Source organism: Doryrhamphus excisus, chromosome 22 (genome assembly GCF_030265055.1).
Source record: "Doryrhamphus excisus isolate RoL2022-K1 chromosome 22, RoL_Dexc_1.0, whole genome shotgun sequence".
Classification (NCBI taxonomy): Eukaryota; Metazoa; Chordata; class Actinopteri; order Syngnathiformes; family Syngnathidae; genus Doryrhamphus; species Doryrhamphus excisus.
The window spans coordinates 12,627,069-12,654,953 of record NC_080487.1 but is presented as its reverse complement, the minus strand read 5'-3'; the positions used below and the strand labels follow the sequence as shown (position 1 = coordinate 12,654,953).

The window sequence follows — 27,885 nt, the reverse complement described above, 5'->3', positions numbered from 1 at the left end:
TCATACTTTTCCTATCGGCCATCACTTGTATGCTTCTATAGTAACATCACCCAAAAAAAAAAAGAAAAAATCACAAAAAGATTCTCACAGCTATTCTATGGTTATCATCACACTTTATCCTGTTTTGTGTACAGGACACAGGTCATAGTTTTATTTTGGGGGATTATGGCAGTATGGCCTGTTCTATGGTTATCATCACACTTTTCCTATTGGCCGTCACTTACTACTTCGATAGTAACATCATCAAAAAAAAAAAAAAGATTGTCACTGACCTGAAGTTTCCCAAGACATCATGCTAAATTTTGCTAAATTAAAAAAAAATCAAATTTGCTATTCTATGGTTATCATCACACATTTCCTATCGGCCATCACTTGTATGCTTCTATAGTAACATCACCCAAAAAAAAATCACAAAAGGATTATCACGGCTATTCTATGGTTATCATCACACTTTATCCTGTTTTGTGTACAGGACACAGGTCATAGTTTTATTTTGGGGGATTATGGCAGTATGGCCTGTTCTATGGTTATCATCACACTTTTCCTATTGGCCGTCACTTACTACTTCGATAGAAACATCATAAAAAAAAAACACCAAAAGATTCTCACTGACCTGAAGTTTCCCAAGACATCATGCTAAATTTTGCGACATTGCAAAAAAAAAAAAAAAAAAATCAAATTTGCTATTCTATGGTTATCATCACACATTTCCTATTGGCCATCACTTGTATGCTTCTATAGTAACATCACCCCCAAAAAAATCACAAAAAGATTCTCACGGCTATTCTATGGTTATCATCACACTTTTCCTATTGGCCGTCACTTGTATGCTTCTATAGTAACATCATCCAAAAAAAAAATCAGAAAAAGATTCTTACTGAATTAAATTTTCCCAAGACATCATGGTAAATTTTGCGACATTGCAAAAAAAAAATTTTTTTTTTAATAAATCAAATTTGCTATTCTATGGTTATCATCACACTTTATCCTGTTTTGTGTACAGGACACAGGTCAGTTTTATTTTTGGGATTATGGCAGTACATCTCAACACAGGCTGAGAATGATATCTCTTCATTCAAATTTAAAAGTTACTTCTTGTTCTATGGTTATCATCACACTTTTCCTATTGGCCGTCACTTGTATGCTTCTATAGTAACATCACTAAAAAAAATCACAAATAGATTCTCATGGAGCTGAAGTTTCCCGAAACATCATGCTAAATTTTGCTACATTGCAAAAAAAAAAAAATCCCATTTCCTGTTCTATGGTTATCATCACGCTTTAACCTTAGTCAATTTAGATGTATATTTTTCCCCAAACATAAATGTATAATTGGCTTTATGGCCACTGAAATTAGGGTATATCACAATAAATAGTTTTTTTTGGTTCTATGGTTATTATCACATTTTCCATGTTTGCAAAAAACATACTTTGGGTAATACGACGTCCTCAATGGATTTTCTTGAAAGACGTACAAACTTATAACTGGTGGGAGACCTCACTGAGACCTCGAAAAATGTTTGCCTCGTCCCAAACAGTGTCACATCATGCGTGAAGGTCTTTGTTGGTCCGTGCATCATTTGTAAAACAGCAGGACGGCGAGGAATACCGGAGAGTAAACGCGCATCTCGTAAGCGGCGCATGCCAAAAGGTCCGTCCCCCGACGGAGTCCGCACGCTGAGCTAATGAAGCTCCAAACCTCGGCTATCGATCGGCCTTGCTTTATAGAGATAAGCGTGGAGGAGGAGGAGAAGATCTGTGTGACATCTAATTCGCTGTAATGAACCCCCCAGCGCCACAATGCATGATGGGATGGATGTCTGGGGTAATGAGAGGAAGGAATCAGTGAAAGCTCTGGGATGGAAACATGTGTTTACGCTAATGCTAATATTGACGCAGCGTTGGGTTTAAACTGAAAGACTGAAAATAATCCACAAAGTCATAGCCCACTATATGCCAGTTCATATGTCCGATAATGAATGTGATGGATTCTCCCACCAGTTATCCCGGCTCACACTGAATCCGTTGCGGCCGGCGAAAGCATTCCGAAAGACGGAAATCTCTGTTATAGGCTAACACTAGCGCCGTGCGGCACAACGGAAGCATGCATTATGAAGCATGACGTAACATGTATGTCATGTGATCGCTCCTCCTGCCAGTAATTAATGACAATCAGCAACCTTCACTATAAAAATAAGTAAAATTATATACAAACACAAATTATACATACATCCATATGATATAGAACAAATTATATCTCTTTTATGCTATTTCCTGTTCTATGGTTATCATCACACTTTATCCTGTTTGTGTACAGGACACAGGTCACAGTTTTATTTTGGGGATTATGGCAGTACATCTTAACACAAGCTGAAAATAATATCTCTTTATTAAAATTTAACCTTTTCCTGTTCTATGGTTATCATCACACTTTTCCTATTGGCCATCACTTATATGCTTTTATAGTAACATCACTTAAAAAAAAATCACAAAAAGATTCTCACTGAGCTGAAGTTTACTGAAACGTCATGCAAAATTTTGCGACATTGCAAAAAAATAATAAAATCTTATATGGTATTCTATGGTTATCATCACACTTTATCATCACGCATAATGGCGGCTTGACCTCTGTCTTTCGAAGTGTAGTTTTATGGTCGTTCAAATTTGGCTACATTGCAAAAAAAAAAAAAATCAATTTCCTGTTCTATGGTTATCATCACGCTTTAACCTTTGTCAATTTAGATGCATATTTTCCCCCAAAACATATATGTATCAAACTTCAACTGAAGTTTACTGAAATGTCATGCTAAATTTTGCGACATTGCAAAATAAAATCGAATTTGCTATTCTATGGTTATCATCACACTTTATCCTGTTTTGTGTACAGGACACAGGTCACTGTTTTATTTTGGGGATTATGGCAGTACATCTCAACACAGATATCTCTTCATTCAAATTTAACAGCTATTTCCTGTTCTATGGTTATCATCACACTTTTCCTATTGGCCATCACTTAAATGCTTTTATAGTAACATCACCCAAAAAAAATCACAAAAAGATTCTCACTGAGCTGAAGTTTACTGAAACATCATGCTAAATTTTGCGACATTGCAAAATAAAATCTAATTTGCTATTCTATGGTTATCATCACACTTTATCCTGTTTTGTGTACAGGACACAGGTCATAGTTTTATTTTGGGGATTATGGCAGTACATCTCAACACAGGCTGATCTTTTTATTTAAAATTTAACAGATTTTTGCTATTTCCTGTTCTATGGTTATCATCAAACTTTTCCTATTGCCCATCACTTGTATGCTTTTATAGAAACATCACCAAAAAAAATTCCAAAAAGATTTTTCCAAAAAAGAAGTTTTCCGAAACATCATGCTAAATTTTGCCACATTGCAAAAACAAAAATCCAATGTACTATTCTATGGTTATCATATGATATAGAACATGTATGTATTTACACTCACTCATGCACAAGCAATGATGTCATGTCACACGGCTAACGTGATGACTCCTCCCACCTGTTCCAATCACCATCTTTAATAACATAAATCAAATGAAAATCTCAAAATAATCCACAAAATAACAACTGGACTCATCAGCTGCACATTGGAAATTACTATAAATACTACAAATAATCCACAGAAATTAAATTTACGGTACACTAGCTCATGCACAGATTAAATGCAATAAATACTTTGTCAATAATTAACCGTGTGATAAAATATTGGGAGCAAACAGAACATTAACCTGACCTTTTTTTTTTTTATGATGATGTTTTGGATTTGTTAAGAATCGTAACGTGAACACATCGGCTATAATTAGTCTTTTGGCCAACAGACTCAGGTGATAAATTCAATTCCTTCCATTTACGCCCGTGTGGCAGTAATAGAAACACTCCAGCTTATTTTCCTGAATTAAAATAGACTTCCATTGCTGCTGATGCAAATCCTTCATTTTTTATTTTAAAAGGTATATTTTAAGCCCATTACACCCGAATGTACACCCAGATGATGTTTGCTGTGAGTAAAGTTGTCTTCCCGGGAATTATCACCGGCTAGAATGCTTAACGGAATGTTTTGCCTCAACCTGGAAATGTGATCGGCGGCTCCACTTCCACGGGGAGGGGAGGGGGGGGGGGGGGGCCTCCCTGACACATGGGAAACAGGACCCCGGTATTCTGGACACACGATCCACGCCTCGACCGGCGCTAAAGACTTTAACTTCTCCCCTTTCATAGCCGGGCCAGACCGTGGATGGGAAACTGGAATGTCACTTGGCTCGACGCCTGACACTTTTTTTTTTTTTTTTTAATTTAATCGTCCCAAAACTGCAAGCGGCTGGAGTCACAACACTTGGAACGCAGCAGGAACAAAAAAAAGTATTAGCTTGATTTGAAACACAGACACTGAGAACATCTTGGACGGGTACAACGCAGTCATAACATGGTACTACTTTTACCATAAAGTCTTACAGGAAGTTATAGAAATGAACACACAGACTCCAAATAAGCCATAACGATAAAAGTCAAAGACTGCTAGCTCATGTATAAGCAAAATACATATCTAATACAATTAATGTGATGACTCCCACCGCCGGTTATTAATGAAAACTGACGAGTTGTGCGATAAAAATAAACACTAAGACTCGAAATAACCCATAAAGTTAAAAGTATGCTAGTTATTAATGAAAACTGCCGCTTTACGTAATAAAAACAAACAGAAAGACTCAAAATAATCCCGAAAATCAAAGCTCACGGTATGCTAGCTAATGCACAAGCAAGATCGGCATGTCCTATAATCAATGCAATAGCTTATTATGCTAGTTATTAATGAAAACTGCCACCTTAGGTAATAGAAACAAACAGAAAGACTCAAAAATAATCCCGAAAATCAAAGCTCATGGTATGCTAGCTAATGCATAACCCAGATCGACATGTCTTATAATCAATGCAATATCTTATTATGCTAGTTATTAATGAAAACTGCCACTTTAGGTAACAAAAACAAACAGAAAGACTCAAAAATAATCCCGAAAATCAAAGCTCATGGTATGCTAGCTAATGCACAACCAAGATCAACATGTCTTATAATCAATGCAATAGCTTATTATGCTAGTTATTAATGAAAACTGCCACCTTTTGTAATAGAAACGAATAGAAAGACTCAAAAATAATCCCGAAAATCAAAGCTCATTGTATGCTAGCTGATGCACAACCAAGATTGGCATGTCCTATAATCAATGCAATAGCTTATTATGCTAGTTATTAATGAAAACTGCCACCTTTTGTAATAGAAACGAATAGAAAGACTCAAAAATAATCCCGAAAATCAAAGCTCATTGTATGCTAGCTAATGCACAACCAAGATTGGCATGTCCTATAATCAATGCAATAGCTTATTATGCTAGTTATTAATGAAAACTGCCACTTTAGGTAACAAAAACAAACAGAAAGACTCAGAAATAATTCAGAAAATCAAAGCTCGGCGGTATGCTAGCTGATGCACAACCAAGATCAACATGTCTTATAATCAATGCAATAGCTTATTATGCTAGTTATTAATGAAAACTGCCACCTTTTGTAATAGAAACGAATAGAAAGACTCAAAATAATCCCCAAAGTCAAAGCTCACAATATGCTAGCACAATACTAGCACAATATGCTAGTAAGAACGGCATGTCCTATAATGAATGTCATAGCTTATGGTGCTAGTTATTAATGAAAACTGCCACTTTAGGGAATATAAACAAACAGAAAGACTCAAAAATAATCCCGAAAATCAAAGCTCATTGTATGCTAGCTGATGCACATCCAAGATTGGCATGTCCTATAATCAATGCAGTATCTTATTATGCTAGTTATTAATGAAAACTGCCGCTTTACATAATAGAAACAAACAAAAAGACTCAAAAATAATCCCCAAAGTCAAAGCTCACGGTATGCTAGCTAATGCACAACCAAGATCGTCATGTCCTATCATCAATGCAGTTATTTTCTTCGCCAGTTATTAATGCCAACTGCCACTTTGTGTAATATTAACACACAGTAGAAATAAAATGAAAGACTCCAAATAATCCACAAAGTCAATTCTCACAGTACGCTCGCTCATGTATGAGCAAGGTGTATGTGTAACTAAAATGATCACTCCAGTTATTCAAAATAACCCCCACCTTTCATATATATATATATATAAAAATACATCATAATTGATCATCATCATGTAAAGTGGTACCAAAAAAATATTTCCCTCAATAATGAAAACCCTGCTGAGGTTCCACAACATGTTTAACACTTTCAAACACCACCGAGCTCCAGGAGGGGGGGGGGAACACGAAAAAAAATCAATTGCCCTGAGGTGGGAAGTGTGAACTCTCATACCCTAAGCTCAATTTCCTTGAAAGTGGAGGGTCTCCAAATCAAATCAAGACGTGGCGACAAGAGTGTGGAAATTATGCAAAAGAGACATTTGCTGCAAGAAACTCTTGCTGTGAGAAAGTTGAAGCGTGTTTATTTATTTGGCGCTGAGCAATATTACAAAAAAATAATTACTCATTTCCTTGAAGAGTCTGCATTTTGTTTTGTTTTTTGTTTTTTTTGGTTCCAACTTTGCTTTGTGCCGAGTGAAGGTTGCTGAATGTAAGATAACACCGTCTCAAGTTGCCCATTATGATGAAATATATTGCTTTTTCCTAAGCGGATGCACCCCCCCCCCCCATTTCCATCCCAAAAGAAATCCACGTCAAATATTTGCAGTGGAGTGTTGGCTCTCCTGCACTCGAAAAAAAAAGCATCCAGGAAACCATTTGAGCCAAAAAATAAAAAATAAAAAAATAGGCATCAAACAGGCGCTTAAAAAAAAAAAAAAAAATCCCGACGTCACACTTTATGGTGGGTAGGCGTCAGGTTTGTGTGCCAAAGACTATAAAACAAGAACGTAGAAATAGATATTCACTTTAATATGTTTATGTACGGATATGCATACTGCTCTACTCTGATATCTACATATATATATATATATTTAGGCTGTCAAAAATGGCACATTAACTAGTTTCGGGGAAATATCAGTTCCCAACAAAAAAGAGAAGAAAAGTGTCTTTTCTTGATAATAACCAAAATCACTTACGTTAATTTTGCCCAAACTGACCATTTTCAAGCATAAATAATAATAATAATAATCACTCCAAATTGTACATAAGTATGAATGTGAGTGTGAATGGTTGTTTGTCTATATGTGCCCTGTGATTGGCTGGCCACCAGTCCAGGGTGTACCCCGCCTCTAGACTGAAGACAGCTGGGATAGGCTCCAGCACCCCTTCGACTCATTTTCAAGCATAAATAATAATAATAATAATAATAATAATAATCACTCCAAATTGTCCATAGGTATGAATGTGAGTGTGAATGGTTGTTTGTCTATATGTGCCGTGTGATTGGCTGGCCACCAGTCCAGGGTGTACCCTGCCTCTCGCCCCGAAGACAGCTGGGATAGGCTCCAGGACCCCCGCGACCCATTTTCAAGTATAAATAATAATAATAATAATCACTCCAAATTGTCTATAGGTATGAATGTGAGTGTGAATGGTTGTTTGTCTATATGTGCCCTGTGATTGGCTGGCTGGCCACCAGTCCAGGCAAGGTAAACTGTCTTAAATGCCTTATTTTCTATTATTGTTATTATTGTTATTATTGTTATTATTGTTATTATTGTTATTATTGTTATTATTGTTATTATTGTTATTATTGTTATTATTGTTATTATTGTTATTATTGTTATTATTGTTACGGTTGTTGTGATTATGACTATTATGGTTATTATGATTATGATTATTATGGTTATTGTGATTATGGCTATTATGGTTATTATGTGATGATGATGATTATTATTATTATTATTATTTTTGCAGTGTTGGGCACGTTACGTAAAAAAAAATAGTTATATTTACTAGTTACTTCTCCAAAAAAAAGTAATTGAGTTCCTAACCGAGTTACTCGGTGCATGACAATAAAATAAAGTCTACCTGGTTGACATAACTGCTGTGGCTGTAGGCGACCTCCTGATGTCGTTTATGATAAACGGCACAAAACGTCATTAAAACCGTGTGACCGGTGTGAAACCCTTGCGGCGATGTCGTCACTAGGAATGCTGGCGTATTTCTGCACCGTGGTGGAGTGGATCAGGACAAGATGAAGAAAAAAAAACGACTCCCCAGTGATGAATGGAGGGTCTTCACACCGCAACGTAATGCTGTTGGTAGTCCGTCCCCCCCCCCCCCCCCGTCATGATCCCATTTAAGCCTTCCATCACACTCCCAACACTCTTATCTTTGTTTGATACAAATAACCAAGATAGTTGTCGCCCCCCCCAACCCCCCCCCAACCATCCTTCATGTGATATATAATGCTTTTATCTCAGCAGCTTCTCCGCTTGGACCAAGACCAAAGACTTCTCCTCGGATGTAATCCCCGCCACCATCGATCAGACTTTTGTTTACTTCGCTCTTCTCCCGCAATTAGAAAGCAACCTTCCACCTCGCCTTCTTCTCAGACGGGCTTTAAAGGTTTATTTTTCCCTCCTTAAGTGGACATTTTTCATGATGTGTCCGAGCAACCAGAGCGTTCGACTGAACTGAGAACTGAGTCGGGGAGGCTCTTCAGTGGGACGGCACCGTGGAGGTTTTTGGTTAACGAGTCCGCATCGCGACTCTTCACGGGGTTTATTGTTAAACGCTAAATGTGTTTATTTACCTAAACCACAAAGTGCTATATTATTATATTATATTTTATACTGTCATCATATTATGTATAATAACCCTATTTATGGAATATGTACAGCACACATACGAGCTGCTATTAGCTTAGTTTAGCTAATTGATTGCTGGTAATTGGTTCCAAATCCGACCATGAGAAGTGAATTTTAGCCAAGTATAATCACGAGGGTTACTGGGTATGCTGGAGCCTATCCCAGCTGTCTTCAGGGCGAGAGATTGGTGGCCAGCCAATCACAGGGCACATATAGACAAACAACCATTCACACTCACATTCATACCTATGGACAATTTGGAGTCGCTAATTAACCTAGCATGTTTTTTTTTGTTTGTTTTTTTACTTCTAAGAGCCAGTGGCTAATACTAGCCTACTACTACTACTACGAGTAGTAGTAGTACTAATAATCATTCATTCATTTTCGACTGCTTATCCTCACGAGGGTCGCGGGGGTGCTGAAGCCTATCCCAGCTGTCTTCGGGGCGAGAGATTGGTGGCCAGCCAATCACAGGGCACATATAGACAAACAACCATTCACACTCACATTCATACCTATGGACAATTTGGAGTCGCTAATTAACCTAGCATGTTTTTTTTATTACTTCTAAGAGCCAGTGGCGTCATTAGGCCTATTTTAAAATGTTCTTAAGCCCCCCTAAATAATTTGATAAATTTTATTGATTTAAAAAAAAAAAATTTACAAAAAAAAATTTGACAAATTTTATATAATAGGGCAAAAGCAGGCTAATAAGCAAGCAAATAAGCATGCTAATACTAACCTACTACTACTACTACTACTGGCTGGCTTCGGACGAGACCCTGTACTGGTGGCCAGCCAATCACAGGGCACATATAGACAAACAACCATTCACACTCACATTCATACCTATGGACAATTTGGAGTCGCTAATTAACCTAGCATGTTTTTGGAATGTGGGAGGAAAACCGGAGTTTATTACGTTTGATTAATGTTCATGTTAAAGGTTAAATAACTGTTAATAGTTATCCTCCCTATCCGTGTGGAAGTGGTAAGTTTTTGACTATTTAAAGTTGAAAGGAAATAACTTGAAGGCTACCGTTTAGGTCGCTAGCTGTCTAGTTTGCGAGTTAGCATGTGTCTCAAGACTGTGCAGTTGCGCAATATGTTGTAAATAAAAAGAGTATAAATGTGACTATAGTCGTGTTTTGTCATGTCTACAGGGCTCTAATAATGCTTTGTTCATTTTAATGTGAAAAAAATAATTTGTCTACCCACCAACTATATGTGGTTTCTTAAGTTTTTATTATTTGACATTTTATTATTATTATATTTATTTATTACTGATTGATTTTTTTTATTCTTGATTTGTTTATTTATTTTTCATCTTATTTTGTGCAGAAAAATAAAAATTAAGATATTTGAGAACAGTGGAATGTTTTATCAGAGCTTTTATTGAAGAAAATTGGAACCAAAGCAAAGTTTATTAATTTTTCTATTTTTAATAAATGCATTTTTTTTTTTTTGGAAAACCTGATGCGACCCAGCCTTGTCCAGACCCTAGCTCCAGTGGCCCCCAGGTAAATTGAGTTTTAGACCCCTGGGTTAGACTGTACACTGTATAGTTTTATGTTAATTAGTTTAAAATATATAACATTTTTAATGTTTCAAGGCTTCATTTCTACTTCCATCAGAAGAAAAAAAGAATTGCAGTAATTATGAAATTATCGTCATCACTCAAAAGGCATTATGTCTACAAATACTGTTCAATTCAAATATGACTCACAAAGCAAATAATAGCAACTAAACGTGTCATTAATGTCATTAATCCTTCCCAGGCAGGATGTCATTCCGCACTAATCACAGTCAATTTGTTTTTTTTTTTTAAAAAGGCAGCGTTAAACTCGCGCTCCGACAACACAACATCCATCCATATCCATCCATATCCATCCATATCCATGTCATCGGCACGGCGACATGTTGGAAGTAAAGAAATGAGATTGATGAAAGCGCACAAAAGCCTCGGGAGTCTCTCGGAGCGGTTGCCATGGCGCCATCCCGTTAGAATAACAAACATTTCCCCTGGATGTTTAACATGGCTTCCAAAGCGAGGAACGAGGAACCCCCCCTCTTCCCACCCCCCCCCCCCCCCCACACACACACACACACACTCGTTTCTGTGCCTCGCTTTCTAAAGCACCTGCCTTCACTTTTTTTTTCCCAAAATTCCACTGCAAGGAATGAGAACTTGACAAAAAAAAAAAATATTTTCCTCAAGAACTTTCTCGGCAAAAGAGGAGAAGAAGTTAAGAAGAATAAGACTTTGCAGCCCCCCCATCCCGCTTTGATTTTCTACACTTTTTTAAAGCAGGCAGTGAATTTCCTGGAGTGATAAGGGCTTAGCCAATGTAATCCTCACAGGACCTCTCTCTGGCATGCCGGGAATCACGAAACCTTTTCCTCTCAAAAAAAAAAAAAGGAAAAACAACAGTAGGGTGGTAAAAAAGGATGAGGGGGGTAATAAGGTGGGGGGTGTTTCGTGGTACTGTTCAGTGTGAATGCAAATTTGCAATAAAGCAGCTGGAGGTCATGACGGGAATATTGATATGACAACCCACCGCCGGGGCTCTTTAATTGGTGGGACGACGGGCATCAGCGGCCCGGATGACGTGGGTGGGCATCAAACGTGCGTGCCGACATAAACTGGCAGCATCTAAGTGAGGGGTATCCAAACTTTTTTTCCACCCAGGGACTCATTCAGAAAGAATTAAGGGTGCAAATGACAATTTAATGTACGTCTTTTATAATATGAATTTTATTGCCGATGGCTAATTAAAAAAAAAAAAAAAACAAGCTTTAAAAAAAAAAATGCTTGAGCAAATAAAAGCGACATGATATATAAAAAAATGTCACCAAGGGAGATAAAAAACAAAAAAAAAAAAAAACAAAGAAATTTATTAACATTTTAAATGCGTCTAAAAAAATTTTTTTAGCTCCCAAAAAAAAATTTTATGATTTTTTTTTCCACAAAAAAAAAAAATTCCACACAAAAAAAACCCATCTTATTCACCATAAGTCGGTCATCATTTATAAATATGTAATAATACATGTTCGAAAGCTTTTTATGCTTCAATGGAAGCAATGGAAGCGCTAACTTCGACAGAAAACATCTAAATTACTCGGAAGGTAACCATCACGAAAAAGCAGGGAACTACCGTACTTACGAAACTAAATTGCAACGAGAGAAAAGCGCATTGGCATTTCTGTTACGAAAAAAGTTATATTCAAAATTCAATCGACAGTTAATGATTATTATTATTTAAGTATTATGTATGGACTTCACTCATTGCTTTTTTTCCCATTTTTGCTGTTTTTCCTTCCAATTTTTTAAATTTTCTTATTAAAAAATCTTATGAATTGTGTTTTTCTAATATTATGACTTTATTCCTGTAATATTTTGACTTTATTTCCATAATGTAACCTGTTTTCCCCCCGCCTGATTTTCCAAAAATTACAACTTTTTTTGTTGTTGTCATATTGCAACTTAAAAAAATAAGTTTTTCATTAATATTTAAACTCGATGCTAGTAAAATGACTTTTTCCTATTATCCTAGTATTATGAGCTTATTCTTGTAAAATTGCGAATCGTTTTGTGTTAGTATATTAATTTCTTCATCTCTTAATATTTTGACTTTATTCTTCTTTTTACTGTTGTTTTTTTATCTTGAATTTTCAACTATTTCCATTTTCTCCTTGTGAATTTTAATCTTGTAATTATGACATAATCCCAGAGTATTTTGACTTTATTCCCAAAACTTTTTCCAAAACTTAATTTTCCATAAATTACAACTTTATTCTGTTTTGTTTGCTTCTCATATGACTTAAAAAATAATATCAATTTTTTTTTATATTTTAGCTTGATGCTACTAAAATGATGTTTTTTTCCCTCACAATATGATGACAATATTCTAATAAATTCACCACTTTTTTCCCCTAATATTTTGACTTTATTCTTGTAAAATTATTGCAGTTTTTTTCCCCCCAAGTTAAATTATATTTTGAGATTATGCAGGTCAGCTATAAGCCACAAATGGCCCCCATTGTATCGAGGTCAATTTGTCTTTAATAATAAAAGTAAATAAAGTCAAAATAAATAAAAGAAATAATAAATAAGTAAAATAAAAAATAAAATAAATAAAACAAAATAAATAAATAAAATAAATAAAAAGTATTGCTAAACATCGACTGACACGTTTACCTACCTAATAAAAAGTAAATAAAGTAAAAATAAATAAAATAAATAATAAATAAGTAAAATCAAAAATAAATAAGTAAAATAAAAAATAAATTTGTAAAATAAAAAATAAATAAGTAAAATAAAAAATAAAAGAAATAAAACAAAACAAATAAATAAAACAAAACAAATAAATAAAATAAATAAAATAAATAAAATAAATAAAATAAATAAAATAAATAAAATAAATAAAATAAATAAAAAGTATTGCTAAACATCGACTTACACGTTTACCTACCTAATAAAAAGTAAATAAAGTAAAAATAAATAAAATAAAAAATAAATTAGTAAAATAAAAAATAAATTAGTAAAATAAAAAATAAAATAAATAAAATAAATAAAATAAATAAAATAAATAAAATAAATAAAATAAATAAAATAAATAAAATAAATAAATAAAAAGTATTGCTAAACATCGACTTACACGTTTACCTACAGGAATGGGGGTGGGGGGGGGGGGGGGGGGCACAAACTACAACCGCCCAAATCCCCTCCACCCTAACGTGTTTTCAACTGACATCTTAACTCGTCGCCCTCAAATCATCCCGAAGGGAAGTAATCTGTGCATTGAAGAGGAAGCGCCGGCTGAGTATCACTGGCAGCCATTTAAAAAGGAACCGTGACAAAAGCGGCTCAGCCTCTCGCCGGGTGGCGGAATGCGTGCGGCTGACACATTCGCCATCTTCAAAAAGACAAACACAAGATGCGGACGAGTGTCACGGCGCATACGGAGTGACGAGGCGCTTCCTGTGAAGAGGCACTTCTCTCGGGGCATTTATTTCTGTCCAGGAAGTAAATACACTGCAGCTGGGGGTGTTGGATGGGGGGGGGGGGGGGGGGGGGGGGACAAGACCTCCGCCAAGGCTGGATATGATTTTGTTTACAAAACGTTCCATTTTGGAAAATACATACCGAGGCTAAAAAGTGAAAGTGAAATATGAATGACAAATATGTTGACACATTTGATTGCAATGGGAAATGTGCCAACCGTTTTAATGAGGTGTGTGTCTGTGTGTGTCTGTGTGTGTCTGTGTGTGTGTGTGTGTGTATCCCCAAAATAATCTCACAATTAAAGTCAATTGCGGCGCTGACCTAATTTTACTACAGTAAGAAATGATGCAACCACCTCCAGGGGACATTCATTCATTCATTCATTTTCTACCGCTTTTTCTCACGAGGGTCGCGGGGGTGCTGGAGCCTATCCCAGCTGTCTTCGGGCGTAAGGCAGGGTACACCCTGGACTGGTCGCCAGCCAATCACAGGGCACATATAGACAAACAACCATTCACACTCACATTCATACCTATGGACAATTTTTAGTCGCTAATTAACCTAGCATGTTTTTAGCCGAGGGTGGAATTGAACTTGGGTCTCCTAGCTGTGAGGCGTATGTGCTAACCACTCATCCACCCAATATCAGTGATTCATTCATTCATTCATTTTCTACCGCTTTTTCCTCACGAGGGTCGCGGGGGGGTGCTGGAGCCTATCCCAGCTGTCTTCGGGCGTAAGGCGGGGTACACGCTGGACTGGTCGCCAGCCAATCACAGGCCACATATAGACAAACAACCATTCACACTCACATTCATACCTATGGACAATTTTTAGTCGCTAATTAACCTAGCATGTTTTTAGCCGAGGGTGGAATTGAACTTGGGTCTCCTAGCTGTGAGGCGTATGTGCTAACCACTCATCCACCCAATATCAGTGATTCATTCATTCATTCATTTTCTACCGCTTTTTCCTCACGAGGGTCGCGGGGGGTGCTGGAGCCTATCCCAGCTGTCTTCGGGCGTAAGGCGGGGTACACGCTGGACTGGTCGCCAGCCAATCACAGGGCACATATAGACAAACAACCATTCACACTCACATTCATACCTATGGACAATTTGGAGTCGCTAATTACCTAGCATGTTTTTGGAATGTGGGAGGAAACCGGAGTACCTGGAGAAAACCCGAGGAGAACATGCAAACTCCACACAGAGATGCCCGAGGGTGGAATTGAACCCTGGTCTCCTAGCTGTGAGGTCTGTGCGCTAACCCCTAGACCACCGTGCCGCCCTCCAGGGGACATGTTGAGGTTTTTTTTTTTTATTACGGGACCAAAAAGTGCCTGCTTATCCTCACTAGGGGGGTATGCTGGAGCCTATCCAGTGCGCATATAAAAAAAAAAGCTTCATATTCCGACCTGGCGGTTATGGAATACATGGCTTGTATGTAGATTATGCTATATTTAGCATATTAGATTTCGCCAAAAGCTTCTAAAATGTATTTTTAAAGAGCACTTTTTCTATTATCGTTACTTTGACAATTAAAAATGAAAAAAAATGTCCTCCTGAGTGTCCTTAAAAGACGATATAGCTCATCAAATTGTAAGTGACAGTGTTTAATTGACTCATGTTGATGTTTCCCCATAGCAGAGTGGCAACACACACACACACATACACACACACACACACAGACACACACTCACATGGCCATTTAGCGGCAGCCGCGCATCAATATTGTCTCCTCAACCGCACTCGCTACATAATTAATACGTGCGCTGACATGACATGGATATGATATGAAACGACTATCAGAGGCCAAGAAGAGTTATAAAAACCCAGTGGATGCATTTTTCATGAAGTGCTGCAGAGCGAGCGAGCGAGCGAGCGAACGAACGGGCGAGTTAGTGAGATCCCTGGCCGGGGTTCCAGACACCGTGTTTCTTCGCTTTCAGACAGGATTTATAAAAAAAAAAAAAAAAAAAAAAAAAAAAAGGACAGGAAGGAGAATATGAGTATGAGAATATGAGTATGAACCTGCTTATGCACTCAACTGTGTCCTAACCACTTGGCTAACATTTAGTCATATTTGGATCAACAATAATTCATTATAAGTAATAATATAAAACAATAATAGTAGGAAAAACAATGAAACATTTACTAAAACTATTATTATTAGAGATGTCCGATATTGGGGCTGCACGGTGTTTGAGTGGTTAGCGCGCAGGTCTCACAGCTAAAGAGACGTCGGCTTAAGTGCCCGCCGTAGAAAATGTAAGATCCTATTAAAAAAATGGACAGATTTATGATTACATTTGTTTAACCTCTTTATAATCAAACGGCGTACGCCAAGTTCAAGGAGACTCTGCGGCGGCGAATCACATTAGCGGTGATTTACATTCCACTCGGAGGTCCGTTTAGCTCGCACGGGCACATGTTGTGTTTATAGCCACCAGTCGAGAGTATAAAACTAATAAGCAGCGGGTCACTCTTTGCACTTTGTGGGAAAAAAAAAAAAAACTCTTTATGTTTTTTTTTTTATACTGTCGGAGTTAAAATGATGGCGGCGGAAAGTCCTGGATGGACGCGGTAATCAAGTCTTAGCGCTATAAATGGCGCCACTCGTGGATGTACATTCATCACGATTAACCGCATGAGCGCGATATGCGGCGTTATCGGGTTTGATGGTGAACCGAGCGTGTCATTGCGGCGCCCCCCCCCCGCCCCGCAGGGGACACGACCGTCATTAGCTTCAGGACGCCGATGATTGACCGCCGAGGAAAAACAAGCCTTTGGAGGTTGTCCGGATCGATACGCTCCGATCCCGGGCAGAATGCAAATAGCAACAGCACTCCCGGTGATGATGCGCCATTACTTATCCCCGGGGCTCCATTCAATGTCATCATTAGCCTTTACGGTGTCAAATCCGCTCAATAAAAGGGCATTATTTCCAAAAGGATAAGCGCTGCATTAATCCTTTTATGTCGCTTTCAGCAGGATGGGCTCTCGTCGCTAATATCAATGTGCTCCGTGGCGACAGTCGGATGGCTTAGCCTGATAACTCAGCAGGGGCACATCCGGACGATTAAAGGTCCCATATGATATTATTTTTCCATAATTAGGTCTCTGGAGCTGTCACAATATTGTATAAGAAGCGTGATGTCCAAACTATGGCCCTGGTGATGGAATTTAGACGGTTTAAAAGTGCTTTTAGGAGGCCCGAGCAGGTTTTGTGTGCCTGTAGCTTTAATGCTAATGAGCTGTGTTTGTTCATGTTTGGTTAGCCTATTGGAGGAAGAGAAACTAAATGATCAACCCTACAGGTTGGCATAGCTTTATTTATTTATTTTATTTATTTTATTTATTTTATTTATTTTATTTATTTTATTTATTTTATTTATTTTATTTATTTTATTTATGGGTTTTTTATGGATGGTTGGCATAGCTTTATTTATTTTATTTGATGGATGGTTGGCATAGCTTTATTTATTTTATTTATTTTATTTATTTTATTTATTTTATTTATTTTATTTATTTTATTTATTTTATTTATTTTATGGATTTTATTTGATGGATGGTTGGCAGTATCATGATCATGAGGGAAGAAGATTTAAGATTTTTTTTATTATTATATAAGATTTATTACATTTTTACAATTATTACAATCTATATATAATTATTCATAATTTATTAATTAATACATTTTCTTCCTGTTTTATTAAGTTATTATTGTATTATTTTATTCTTACTGTAATGTTTTGTATTTTTGTTTCTATATTATTACTTCCATTTATCGTTAATATACGTTGTATTATTTTTGTTTTATATTACACATTGAAACAATTCATTATAATTAATTTATTATTTGCTATTATTAAAAATAATAACAGTAATAATAATAATAATATTAATTTATTATTTGTATTTTTAAGGTCAATTAGGAATCATGGGAAATACATCACATTGAGGTATTTTATATTTTTATTATTAATTTTAAAAAATGCAATTTAAATTAATTTAAATTATTTTGTATTTATTTTATTATTAGTAGTAGTAATATACAGAATTATTAATTTGGATTTATGTATAATATTTATTAGTACTGTCATTAATTATTTATAAATAAATAAATACATGTATTATTCATTAAATATGCATAACAATACAATATAGTAAATTAGGAATTGTGGGTTAAAATTACACCATACTGCAATAGATAAAATATAAATAAAATTACAAAAAAATATATTCTAACCTAACATTTTTTGATTAAAAAATAAAATGTAATAAAAAAACGACATATTTTGACTATGAAGTCCTGCTGTTTGATTGGCTGTGCTAATTGCACAAACAATTCACAAACATAAGAGACGTCAACAATCATACGTGACGGCATCCACTGTTGGCGGCTTGTGAGGACCCCCCCCCCCCCTACCGAAGCCCCCCCACCACTCCAGGCCTCTCCATGCTGTCCCATCGTGTCGCATTTAAATCAATCCCCAATATCATCATCATATTTTCCTGGAACAAATCTCTCTTGGCAAATGATGTCACATAAGCACAAGTGGCGGGGGACGGTTGGGGGGGGGGGGGGGTCGTGGGGGTGGGTGTGGGGGGGGCATCACATCAACCTTGCCTCCTTCCCCTCTTCTTCTTCCTCATCTCTCCAAGGTGAGTAATCACAAACCCAAAGTCTGTTCCTCAAGATAAACAAACCAATTAGAAGGGATGCATGTTTGTTTTTTTTTGCCCCCCCCCTTTTCCGTCAGTGTGGGGGGGGGGGTTTGCTAATCAATTTCCACAGGGGAGTGAGAGGATTCATTAGAGGAAAAAAAAACAAATAAACTAGCGACTAGTTGTAATGAATCGGAGTAGAAGAAGATGCATCATTGGCTTGCAGGGATGCATGCCCTTCTTCTCGTGTGCATGAGTCAGCTCGCATCTTCTGACAATGGAGAGCCTTGGGGGGGTGGGGGGGGGTGCTTTGTCAAAAGGAGCAGCTGTTATTGTTTTGATTGGTGGTGCCCCCCCCATCCCCCCATCCCATTCCATAGCATCATAGCATGCATGCAAACACAAGGAGAGAATCAAAAAGAGACCAAAGAGGTCTGCTTTTTATTTACAGTCATTTGGCGGCCATGATGTTTGAGATCATGATCGGAACGTCTCGGAGTTCCACGACGGGTAGATTGGGGGGGGGCAAGGCACCGGCAGTAACAAGCCATGGCAAGAGAAAATAAAAGTCCCAACAATGCGACACATGAAAAATAGATCAGTGGCAGCTTGTTAGTGTGACAAGAGACGGACCGGAGGGGGGGGGGGGGGGGAGGAAGCTAGCGAGACACGTACAGGAAGTAGGCTGAGAGACTTCATGTGTTGCTGACACGTTTTGACACTTTCCAGAGAGTCCAAATGCTCCTAACGGAGAGAAACGGCGGCCATGCCGAAGTCCCTGTGAAGCCTCAAACGGCTCGGAAAACAATAGCGCTCTTTCACGCCGCCTCATGGGAAAAAAAGCCAACATTTTTCCACCTTTTTGTTGTCATTGACCCTGATGAAGGCGACCGGGCTTTATTCCACCTTCGGATGTAGCAAAGTGGAATCGACTCCGGATTTCTGCTACATGTAAACAGACCAACAATGGTGTATAAATGTATATATTATATTCATTCATTCGTTTATTTTCGACCGCTTATCCTCACAAGGGTGCTGGAGCCTATCCCAGCTGTCTTCAGGTCGCCAGCCAATCACAGGGCACATACAGACAAACAACCATTCACACTCACATTCATAGCTATGGACAATTTGGAGTGGCTAATTAACCTAGCATGTTTTTGGAATGTGGGAGGAAACCGGAGTACCCGGAGAAAACCCACGCATGCACGGGGAGAACATGCAAACTCCACACAGAGATGGCCTGAGGGTGGAATCGAACCCTGGTCTCCAAGCTGTGAGGTCTGCGCGCTAACCAACTCATATAACCACTCAATAATAATAACAAAAACAATAATAATAATAATCACTCCAAATTGTCCATAGGTATGAATGTGAGTGTGAATGGTTGTTTGTCTATATGTGCCCTGTGATTGGCTGGCCACCAGTCCAGGGTGTACCCCGCCTCTCGCCCCGAAGACAGTTGGGATAGGCTCCAGCACCCCTGCGACCCTCATGAGGATAAGCGGTAGAAAATGAATGAATGAATAATAATAATAATAATAATAATAATCACTCCAAATTGTCCATAGGTATGAATGTGAGTGTGAATGGTTGTTTGACTATATGTGCCCTGTGATTGGCTGGCCACCAGTCCACAGTGTACCCCGCCTCTCGCCCCGAAGACAGCTGGGATAGGCTCCAGCACCCCCGCAGTAGAAAATGAATGAATGAACGAGTATAAAAACTCCACACACAGATGGCCGAGGTTGGAATTGAACTTGAGTCTCGTACTAAACACTCACCCTCCGTGCAGCCTTAAGAGCAAAATATTTAGCAAAAATATCTCAACCAGCATCCCACAACATAACACAAAAAATTGTAGTTTTACATGAAAATATCATAATATTTACAAATACACATTTGGAATTGAACTGTGTGTGTGCATCGTGCAGATATTAAACTGTAATATTGTACACGCTACATGGTTCGATTGCTTTTTTTTTTTTTTTTGCTTGCTGCGGAGCCTCCAGTGCCAAATTGTGGCCATTTTTACTGCTACACCAAACAAGATCTCTTTTATTGTGTAGTTACATCATCACCTCATTTTGCCTCGTATTTAAACACAGTTTTGGAATTGGGCGTTTGGGTTGAAAAAACACTGCTACACCAAACAAGATCTCTTTTATAGTGTAGTTACATCATCACCTCATTTTGCGTCGTATATATACACGGTTTTGGAATTGGGCGTTTGGGTTGAAAAAAACACGTATAAATACGTATAAATTTGGCAGTATGTCCTCTGTGTGTTGAGAATGACGAGTTGGGTACAAGAGTACCACAAACCACATTAGCATGCTACATGAAGCTAACCCCGCTAGCTTCCATTTAACCTGTTTCGTTCAGGACGAGACGATAAATACTAAATATATTTTTCTTTATAAGCAAAAAATGGCACTCTGAAACTGTTATTGCAGTTTTATTGGAATATATTCCCGTTGCATGCTAAGTAAACACACTGACTGTTTGCTAGTTGTTTTCATGCTTCCACTGCAGGGGCAAAGCTGGGATTCAGCCTCAGGCACTGTATGCAAAGAAGAAGACAGGGGGTGGGAGTTTTTTTTTTTTGGGGGGGGGGGGGGGGTGAGGAGGTTGATGGTGCGCAGTATTGGCACCGCTAGCAGTTCGCCAGCCTGCTAGCACCCTAGAGTGACACACACACACACACATTGTTACTGTGCCATGCCAGCCCCTGCAGTTCGGGGCCCAAACAAAGGCGATCCTGAAGTGCTAAGTAGCTAACTAGCAAGGAGGTGAGTCTCCAAAGTCTCGTGTCCTCACGTTGACCTTGAACATCCTCTCATTCCTCGAGCCGCCCTTTGCTACACTGCGCCACTCTGCAACCCCCCCCCCCCTTTTTTCCCTTCCTTCTCCGTCCTTCCCAAGCTATGTGGAAGGACGGAGAAGGAGTCAAAACGCAGCCAAGGAAGGAAGAGGGAAAAAAAAAATGGTGGGTGGTTTTTTGGGGGCTGAAGAGAAATGTAGAGTGGAGGGAAAACTGGCAGCCCCCACCCCGACTCCCCCCCACCACCACCTCCCTTTTGTCTGCAGGCGATCAGTTACAGTCCCGCTTGAAATTGAATCCCCACCGCATTTACATGCCAAGTTTGACTTCTGGCAAGCCTTATTAAATAGATTTGTAAATCATTTCATCTTCATTTACAATCGCTCCTCAAGAGAGTAGGCGGTGTTTTGTTTTTGTGTGCAAGCTGTCCAATAAATCTTTTTTTTTTTTTTTTTTTTTTGTGGGGAGGGGGGGGTCGCTAAAGAGCCTCCTTCCCAAACAAGCGCCGAGGTTCAGTTCAGTTCAGTTCAGTTCTGCGCTTCTTTGTAAAAAGGTCACGACGTGTTTCGTTACGCTTGTAGAAGCTCGTACGACAAGTGTCCATCAATTGTCAACGCAACCAAAAATCGGCTGAAGAAAAACACTGGACACTGGAATTTTTGTTTGGGATTAATCCATTCATTATCCATTCGAGGGGAGGGGAATGCTGGAGCCTATCCCAGCTGACCTCGAGTGACAGACTGCTCAGTTATGTATTTAATCTTGTTGAAGGTGAAAGTCGCATCCGGAATGCATAATGTTGACAACAATCTGGTCGATTAGCTTCTCGGGATACAATATTAGCATGATATTAGCATGATATTAGCATGATAGCAAATGCTATCTGACTTGCGTTGAACACAAATCCGTGCCATGCTAGCCGAAACACGACGCAACACTGTGTTTGGACCGTTTATGTATGTACTGGACACTGGAATTGTCGTTTTATCCATTCATTATCCATTCGAGGGGGGGGATGCTGGAGCCTATCCCAGCTGACCTCGAGCGACAGACTGCTCGGTTATGTATTTAATCTTGTTCAAGGTGAAAGTCGCATCCAGAATGCATAATGTTGACAACAATCTGGTCGATTAGCTTCTCGGGATGCTATATTAGCATGATAGCAAATGCGTGACCTCATCCGACTTGCGTTGAACACAAATCCGTGCAACGCTAGCCGAAACATGACGCAACACTGTGTTTGGAGCGTGCAGAGTTCTATTTAAGCTATCAAGGCTAGCTTTGGCTAGCTAGTTCGTCTGTTAAAATGAACGATTACTTTGTCGAGGTGCCGCCAACGCCAAGCTATTCCTTGTATCTTTGATTTTTTTTCCGTGGAAAAATCGGCTGAAGAAAAAACACTGGACACTGGAATTTTTGTTTGGGATTTATCCATTCATTATCCATTCGAGGGGAGGGGAATGCTGGAGCCTATCCCAGTTGACCTTGAGCGACAGACTGCTCAGTTATGTATTTAATCTTGTTCAAGGTGAAAGTCGCATCCAAAATGCATAATGTTGACAACAATCTGGTCGATTAGCTTCTCGGGATGATTTATTAGCATGATATTAGCATGATAGCAAATGCTATCGGACTTGCGTTGAACACAAATCCGTGCCATGCTAGCCGAAAAATAATGCAGCACTGTGTTTGGAGCGTGCCGAGTTCTATTTAAGCTATCAAGGCTAGCTTTGGCTAGCTAATGCTATCGGACTTGCGTTGAACACATGATTTTAAACATAATGTACGTCACTAGATGTCATTTTCTGTACGGCGTTGTGAAGACAAACTGCACAGACAGTCCCGTTATAATGGGTTTCGATGTGATATTTATTCATTTTTGTGGTGCTCCACTTTTAACTGGCGTCACCATTTTTTTATTTTATTTTATTTTTTTGCCCAGGAGAAAGAGACACAGTCCGAAAACATCACGTCGTGTGAATGCTAATTAGACACTTAGCCACTAAAGCAGGTTTCCACTCCTCCCTGGTGAGAGCATCAACACACGGCCATCAGGCAAAATCCTTCGCCGCAAAGTGGCTATTTATTTTCCCCGCTCTGTATTACTTGACCAATAATTACTCAGTCTATTCAATTAAAGCCGACGTTATTCGCTAACGTTATTCAAGCAGGTAGAGCTTGAAAAAAAAAGGCAACTAAGACTTCAGAGGAAGCCAAACTGGACTTGTTGCCGGTGGAGCAGATGCACACAGTCATGCGGGGTGAGCTTGTTCCTGTTTTTTACCATGTCATACAGTAATGCGGACAACAGCCTGGAGGCTCGCCAGGGACCAAAACATACCCCCCCCCCCCCTTTATGCCCAGGAGACCATTACCCAAGATGCAATGGATTAAAGCAATTTTTTTCACTCCCCCCGTGGCTCGCATTACGGCGCTGGCAATAACAAACAACAAAAGATTCCCCATTAACAAAAGCGCGGGGCTGTGCCAACGTGTAAACGCTCCTAAATGCTTCCATGCGCACAACCCATCAACGATATTGCTCAATGCTAAGCTAACGCAGATGCGACTCCTCCGTGTGATGCCGTGTGTTTGGGCTCATTGCGCGTGTTGTTGTTGTTGTTGTTGTCGTGGCGATCTTTAATACTAGCCTACTACTACTACTACTACTAGTAATAGTACTACTACTACTACTACGGGTGGGGGGGGGGGGTGGAGATGCACAGGATATGAATGAATGTAGTAGACATTCAAAAAAATCCAAAAAACAAACAACGAACAATTAGCCTATATTTTTAGCCTATATTATTAGCCTATTATTATTACTATCATTATTATCATTATTCTTCTTCTGATTATTATTAGTAGTAGTACAAATACTACTACCACTAGCACTACTACTAGTAGTAGTACAAATACTACTACCACTAGCAGTAGTAGTAGTATTAGTACTGCTAGTAGTAGTACTACTACTAGTAGTAGTAGTACTAATACTACTAGTAGTAGTACTAATACTAGTAGTAGTACTAATACTAGTAATACTACTAGTGGTAGTACTACTAATAGTACTACTACTACTACTAGTAGTAGTACTAATAGTACTACTAGTAGTAGTAGTAGTAGTACTAATACTACGTAGTATTAGTATCGTATTAGTATTAGTATCATAGTATTAGTAGTACTAGCAGTAGTAGTAGTACTACTACTACTACTACTAGTAGTAGTACTAATAGCCTATATTTTTAGCCTATATTATTAGCCTATTATTATTACTATCATTATTATCATTATTCTTCTGATTATTACTACTACTACTACTACTACTAGTATTACTACTACTGCCAGTAGTAGTAGTAGTACTAATAGTACTACTAGTAGTACTACTAATACTACTACTACTACTGCTAGTAGTAGTACAAATAGTACTAATAATAATATTACTAGTAGTACTAATAGCCTATATTTTTAGCCTATATTATTAGCATATTATTATTACTATCATTATTATCATTATCCTTCTTCTGATTATTACTACTATTAGTAGTAGTAGTAGTAATACTAGTACTACTAGTACTAATAGTACTAAGACTACTACTTGTAGAAGTAGTAGTACTACTACTTGTAGAAGTAGTAGTACTACTACTTGTAGAAGTAGTACTACTACTACTAGTAGTAGTACTACTAATACTAGTAGTACTAATAGTACTACTACTACTACTACTACAACTAGTAGTACTAATACTATTACTACTACTAGTAGTAGTAGTAGTAATAATCAGAAGAAGAATAATGATAATAATGATAGTAAAAATAATAGGCTAAAAATATAGGCTAATTGTTCGTTATTTGTTTTATGGATTTTTTTGAATGTCTACTACATTCATTCATATCCTGTGCATCTCCCCCCCCCCCCCCCCCCCAATCCTCAGAACCTAGTAACGCCCCTGATCTATGTCAATTTCAGACTAAAAATAATTGACTGATGTAAGCCCCACCAATTTCTGAATAAACCACGCCCCCCACTTCAGCACAGTACACTACAGACCATTTCTATGGGTGAACAGATACAGATCCAGATAGCGGTGTACTCGCTTATTCCTGGTCTTAACTTCATCAGAGTTGAAACGAGAGACACCACTTTTGGTACAAGTGGAGCTCTTGAATGTTGTTACCAACACACTAAATTTCAATGCAATCCAAATAAAACTGCGAGTTGTGTTCAGCACACAAAAAATGTCGGAATCGGTGGACAAGGAAGCATGAACTAGGGTGACCAAGAATGACTTTGGAAGCCAATGAAATGAATCTATGAAATGAATCTAATATGAATCTAATCCCATGACATCACAATGGGAATATTATTTAGGAATATTATTTCCTTTGAGTTGCATTCTCAAGTGTAAATATGGACTTCTGCCGTTAGCTGACAGCTGTGCTCAGGTTTAGCCAAGCAGATTGAGCCTCATTGGCAGAGGTGATCGTCACCTCCACGCATCCTTGGCTTATTCCTGACCATCTGCGCTCGGCTAAATAGCCTTTTTTTTTCCCAAATTCAAATTGTGTACAGGGCTGCGTAACTGCAAGGTTTACGACTTAAAACCTTGCTATATTACGCGGCGCGGGTTCATTGAAAGGCTGCACTAAATGACAAAGTAGGAGGGCGGCAGGGCAAGAAAAACAAGCCGGCGACGATGATGATGATGACGATGATGATGATGATGATGATGCTGCAGTGTGTGGAGAGATAAAAGATGCTTGCAGGGAGGGTGGCATTGAGCGGAAGGACGAAACTAACCGGTCCACATCATCCCCGACAATTAGAGTCACTGCGTTTTCTGATATAAGACGGCAATCAAACTGCCCCTAAAAACACATAATAATGGCATTGAAATGCACCGCCATTGCTTTTCTACCCCCCCCCCCCCCATGCACTCCTTTGTTATTGCTCTTTGTGCAGTGATTTGCCTAAGGAGCCACATTTCCTAGCAACCAGCCTGCCACCCAACATTTGGCAGGAGTTCAACATTCTCTCTCTCGATGTGAAACGGGGGGGGGCTGCACTGCACTACTCTGCATCCTCCATCAGCCATGATGACGACGACGACGACGATGATGATGATGATGATGCTTTCATGCATGCACACAAGCAAACACCGCTAGTCGTATATTTAAAAAAAAAACACAAAAAAAAACACCAGATATGTAAATATGATGCTAACATGGGTTCATAGTCATGAACTGGGTCATGTGAGTGATTGCGCCGTGACAAAGAGGCCTCGCCAGGAACACTGAGCACCCGGTCCTGAGAAAAAAAAAAAAAAAAAAAAACATGTGTGAAACCCCCGCCCCCCATCGCGCTGAAACCCCACTAACAAAAACACGTGTTTGCATATTTGCCACGCTTGCTAATGCACCCATGTAGTCTCCAAAGCGGGACCAAACATAAACTAGAAGCTTTTTTTGGGGGGGTGCCAAAATGTAAAAAATACAAAAATAATTTTTTTATTTTTTTTATTTTTTTGTAATTTTTTTGGTTTAATTGTTGATCTAAATGACCTTACATGCTAAACATATTAGCTTTGTGTCAGGAAATATGTAAGCTACAACTTCCTGTACTATGAAATTTTATTTGACGTTATTTTATGTTTTTGTTATGCGAATTTGGAGCGGTCGGATCAGAGCAAGAAGAAACACAGACAAGAAGAAGAGAAACTGGGGTTGCAGGGGGGGGAGACAAAACTAAAATAAATACTAAACTAATTAAATATACAGTTAATTAACTCATTCGATCCTAGTCATTTTTGTTCTTCTTCTATGGTTCCGTATGCGTGTCGGTTCTGGCACCGCACGCAGGCGTGCCTCGTGTATTACATCGTTTTCACCCCGGTTTCTACACCCTGGTCTGGTGGCCAGCCAATCACAGGGCACATATAGACAAACAACCATTCACACTCACATTCATACCTATGGACAATTTGGAGTCGCTAATTAACCTAGCATGTTTTTTGGAATGTGGGAGAAAACCCACGCATGCACGGGGAGAACATGCAAAACTCCACGCAGAGATGGCCGAGGGTGGAATTGAACCCTGGTCTCCTAGCCGTGAGGTCTGCGTGCTAACCACTCGACTGCCGTGCAGCCCACACCACTATTCGTCTAACGAAAAAAAAAAATATCTCTGTGGAGTCTGAGACTCTTTTATAACTTCACTCAACTTTTAAGTCGGTGATTAATTGTGATTAATTAACTGATTAATGGGATTACAAAATGTAGTCATTTGAAAGCCCTACTATTGTTATTATGCCTAGAGTACTACCTACTATTATTATTCAGAGGTGTACGCTTGTTATTTTACGGCTGCCGCCGTGGTTGAGTTACGACATCCGGAATGCGGAATTCCCATCCCAACATGATATCAAAGCCAGTATGTTGACTGGCAGGAATCGGCATGACAATGCATTTTTCCCACTAGCTAGCAGTACCTGTTGCATTAATGTCGAATGGAGGCATTGTAGCGTCATTACACACAAAATAGCTCGAATGAATGAACGGATGAATGAATGAACGGATGAAT

The 27,885-nt window shown here is 38.6% G+C and overlaps 1 protein-coding gene across 2 annotated transcripts in view; it reads right to left on the bottom strand.

Moving 5' to 3' along the window:
- Positions 1 to 27,885, bottom strand: part of LOC131109310 (adenosine kinase-like) — a 115,240-nt gene that overhangs the window by 33,474 nt on the left and 53,881 nt on the right. The window lies entirely within an intron of this gene.